Source organism: Chelonoidis abingdonii, unplaced genomic scaffold (genome assembly GCF_003597395.2).
Source record: "Chelonoidis abingdonii isolate Lonesome George unplaced genomic scaffold, CheloAbing_2.0 scaffold0544, whole genome shotgun sequence".
NCBI lineage: Eukaryota > Metazoa > Chordata > Testudines > Testudinidae > Chelonoidis > Chelonoidis abingdonii.
Window position 1 is genome coordinate 1 of NW_027424805.1, and position 4,518 is coordinate 4,518.

The 4,518-nt window shown below is 53.3% G+C and overlaps 1 long non-coding RNA gene across 1 annotated transcript; it reads right to left on the reverse strand.

Moving 5' to 3' along the window:
* Positions 1 to 780: 780 nt before the first annotated feature.
* LOC116831051 (uncharacterized) lies at positions 781 to 3,663 on the reverse strand. Its single transcript, XR_004375122.2, has 3 exons — positions 2,676 to 3,663; positions 1,908 to 1,998; positions 781 to 1,285 (listed from the first exon to the last, which is right to left on the reverse strand). It is a non-coding gene; the product is annotated as an uncharacterized LOC116831051 (long non-coding RNA).
* Between the last annotated feature and the right edge of the window lie 855 nt (positions 3,664 to 4,518).

A 4,518-nucleotide genomic window follows, 5' to 3' on the forward strand; every position in this document is an offset into this window, starting at 1 on the left:
GCCGAAAGCAGTTTTTCTTCGTACTTAGCATAGTCTGCGTTGATTCTTGACCTTGAACGCAGAGCAACTTTCTCTTTATCCCTGGGCCAAGCTGAAGTTCAAATTAACCCATTCCTTTCCTCAATAGACAAATTGCTCACACTGTGTCAGGGCTTTTTGGTGATTAAAAGCTCCTCTTAGATGTATGATTTTATCTAGATTGAAGGTACCTTCTAGTGGGCATTGTTTAGATGGATTTTCACATGTGTAAAGATTCCAAATCTCTAAATACCTGCAGGTTGTTGGACCATAATGTACATATATGTAATATGCTGGGGTACCCTTAGGGGGTGAGGTGGAATGCTTAGACTGTCCCCCACCCATTTTCCAATCCCACACACACACAGGGGGATGCTCTGTCCGCGCTAGCGGCACATAAACTAAGGCTCTCTCCCTACAGGGTACTCACACAAGGGAGGCTAACGAGGATGGCCACGATCCTCCTACATCTCCCTTCAGCAAAGAGCTTCAGCTAGTCTCAGGGAGATGGCGCTGCTTACTCTGATTGCATCCAGTGATATGATCAGACTGTCAGTAGCCCACACGGAAAGGAAAGGGGGAGGGAAAATGGGTTCACATGCTCCTAGACCAAGGTAGCTTCCTCACCGAACGATGCCAGGCCAAGTCAGCCCATCGTGGGTCGGACCTTCTAAGATCCTCTAGTTCCCGGGCTTCCGTTAGAGTAGTCCTGGTCACGAGCTTTCGCTTTGTAGAGTACTCTGGGCGTCTTCCGGTAACAGTCACTCACACTGGTGTACACACACACCAAGGCCTTTATTTCCAAATACCACCATGCATCTGTACCTTATGTCTGGACCCAATACCATGAGGCGGTATGACAACCCCTCTTGAGGCGGTAAAAACCTCTCAGCACCGGTGCATACTTAATGCATTTCCCTATGCATTACCTAATGCATTTCCCTATGCATTACCTTGTTGGTCAAGCAAGCAGTTCCCCAGTACTGCTATAAACTAACCTTGTTGGTACCTTTTCCCAATACCACTCTGCATCTGATCTTGCTGCACAGTCAATAAGTTCAGATGGCGTGAGCCCAACAGGGACAGAAGGCCCCACGGACAGTCCTCCTCCGATACCCCAATAGAGATTTCAAAAGGTCTCATACCTCTCTTGTGGAGCCATGGGGTTCGAAGGGGAACGATCTGTAGCAGCTGTCTGTGTCTCAGTGGGCGTTGCCATCCCGGACGAGCCCCCAAATTGTCGGAGAAAAACTCAGTTCTCGCTCTTCTGTTTGGGTGCAGCAGAGTCAGATATTTTATTCTGTTTAGCAGCTACAACAGGGAGAGAGTGCCCTAAGACACAGGTTCCTAGACAGGTCTCTCAATAGGTAAACAATTACAACAAGCATTTATACTTTTGTTACAGACAATAATAAGCAACAGCTACATTTTGTTTATACATAGGTCATCCTGATATCTTGTTTTTCTCATTTCTGAGAGACGCCAGTCTATCTATACATAATCTACACAAAGTCAAAACAACTTCTCACACAGTTCTTTTCTGCTCGCCTCACACAATCTTCGCTTTTACAAATCTCGCGTTATTAGGGTTACGGTTAGCCTAACTCTTGCTAACAGAGACTGTCATGCATTAAGTTCCCCTACAAATCCCTGTCAGTTCTTTCTGTACTTCCACAGGGCAAAAAACATTGTCGCGGGTGGTTCTGGGTACAGCCTCACCCCTCCCTCCATGAAAGCAGCAGACAACTGTTTCGTGCCTTTTTTCCTGGGTGAACTGTGCAAATGCCCTAGCACAGCAAGCATGGAGACTATGAGAATGTGACCTTGCTTAGTAAGGGTCACATTCTCATATGAGGGGGAACAGCATACCACCCCTCACATATAGCTACCTACCTCTCCTGCATGACACCCCTGTAGGGTCCAGCAGAGCCCACTCTTCTCTGGTGAAATACACAGCCATCTCCTCGAAGGTCACAGCCCCTGAAAGAGCAAGAGTCCAACACTCAGTACCTGCTGCCCCACTCACAGCCCCCCTATACACGGGGGACAGGAGCCAAACAGAAACTCTGGGTGGATTTCAGTCAGAGTCCCACCCCCACTCTGCTCAGAGCATCCAGGAAACACCAGGGTGAGGGAACAAAGAGAGGGCCCCTCCTCTCTCCCAGCAGAGCCATCACACACCTACTAGCCACAGACTGATTCAGGAGATGGAGCCACTAGCAGGGTCCAGGGACAGCTCCCTGGTAGGAAGCCCAACACCCTCCCCATCCTGCAGAGCTAGATATGAAGGGAGGGGAATCTCCCCTAAGCCTCTCTGGTGGGTGCCCCCTTCATATCTCACAGCAGCCGCTGCTTAGTCAGGTTGGGCTCCAGTACTGGGAGTCTGGTCAGTTTTCCCAGCCCCATGGAGCTGGGTTATTTTCTGCTCCACAAACTAGAGCATTTCCACCGCCGAACCTCATGGGTCTGTTCCTAGAATCTAGGCCACTTATTAAATAACTCCCAGCAGGTTTAGCACACCCCTGTCCTCCTCCCTTTCTCCACCCTGTGCATTTCCTGCAAACCAGACTGTGCAAAACTTCCCATCTCCGGTGTATTTGCTGTTCCTCTCCCTCCTGGAGGAACCCACCAGCAACCCCCTGATAATACCTACCTACCTGAACTGGCTCCTCTGCAGCCATTTCTCTCCCCTGGCCAATGAGAGGACGGGATAAACTGGAGTGAAACATGGACATTATTCCACAGCCTGGCAGGGTGAGAAGGGCAGTTGTGAAGGTTTCAGAACACGCTTTAATTCATTTCACAGCATGATTCCCCCAGGTCCTTTCCCCACAGACACACACCCTAGAGTCTGCCATGCTGAGAAAAGGCTTGATCTCTTTATACAGTGTAGACCTGGCCCCTCCTGCCAGGCTAAGCCCACAGAGACATTTTTAACCTCCCTTCTCCCTCCCCCCATCCCATAACAAAGTCTCTGAACATAAGGCTAGAAAAAAGCAGAACCAAAGGATTCACTGTGGGGGATTCCCTGAGACACTGACCCCATGGCAGCCACACTCCAGCAGGGGGAATATGGAGTCAGGAACTGGATTTTCCTCTGTCTGATTCTCATCTTTTCTACAGGAAAGTGACTCTATCCAGGGTACAGTAATACATCTTTCTGGGCAGATTAGAGATCTGGAAATCTCTCTCCAAACTCTTCTCTCCCAGTGCCCCTTTCAGTCTCTCTTTCTCCTTCTATCTCCTTTTCCCTGTCCCTTCTCCCTGCCCGTCTGGTAGGAAAGTCCCACTCCCAGGAAGTTTGCTCCCCCATGGCTGGATTTGCTCCTGCAATTGCTAATGGGACAAGAAATGAGGGGAGTCGGTTTGTGTAGAGTCATTTTAAGGCCAGACCCCAGCATTTTCCCTTCGTTTCTTTCAGTTACCTGGAATGTCTGGCTCAGAATTTAGTATTAACAGGGCCCAGGGCTGCCCTAGCGGGCTAGTATGAGCTGAAGAAAATCATCCCCTGGGCCGGGCAGAGAAGAAGCTTTAATTAAGGTCACTTTCCAGCACAGAACACCACTGGGGGAGCAGTAGCTGCTAAGCCTGGTCTCCCAGATCACAATGGAGGCTTCAGCGTCTGACCCAGGAAGCTGAACCCCAATATCCCGTTGGGCGCTGGCAGGTCTGTGCCTGGCTGCGGCTGGGCCGGACGAAGGACCTTGGCGCCGTTTGGAGCTGTGGGAGGCAAATCGCAGCGGGCGAGCCTTCTTTAACCGCGGCCGTGCCCGGGCCCCGGCCCCGGCCCCGGCCCTGCCTGCTCCGCTGGAGCCGCCGGGCTCCTGCCGCGCCGCTGCGGAGCTGCAGCCTCCAGGCCCGGAGCGAGCCCGGGGGCGGGCCGCGGTGACTCTGCCAGTGTCCGGGGGGGACCCGGCTCTCGCAAGCGCCGGGATCGCCCCCGGGGTGGGCGCGCCGCGGGGTCGGAGCTGCTGTCCCCGCAGGAGCCCAGCGCCCCGGCCGCAGGCTCTCCCTGGGCCCCAAGGGGGTGCGGGGGGAGGCCGGCCCCACTGGGGTGGGGGGGCCTGAGCGATCCGGGCTGGGGGGCTGGGAAAGCGTTGGAATGCTGTGCGCCCGGAGCATGGCCCGGGGAGGCGGGGGAGAAGAGCAGCCAGCACGTGACCACCCGAGGAGCGGAGAGAGAAAGGGGGGGGGCTGAGATCCCCTTCGGTTACCGCTGCCCCCTCCCCGTGGGGATCCCCTCCTCTCCGGTCCTGCCCCTTCCCCTGGAGAGCAAGGCGACACCACGGGGTGACCCCTTCCTCAGAATCCGCTGAGAAGTTCCTGTTCCCCTCCCCAGATGTGGCCCCATTTTCTAGTTTCTCTCCCCTTCGCCAAATGGCAAGTTCAAATCTCAGGTTTGGGGTGTTTCCCATTTTCACCTGCAGTGATTTGTCTTGTGGTAGTGTGGGAATCGTTTCCCTAGTGATCTGAACTAGGCGGAGGGTATTAATGGACAGA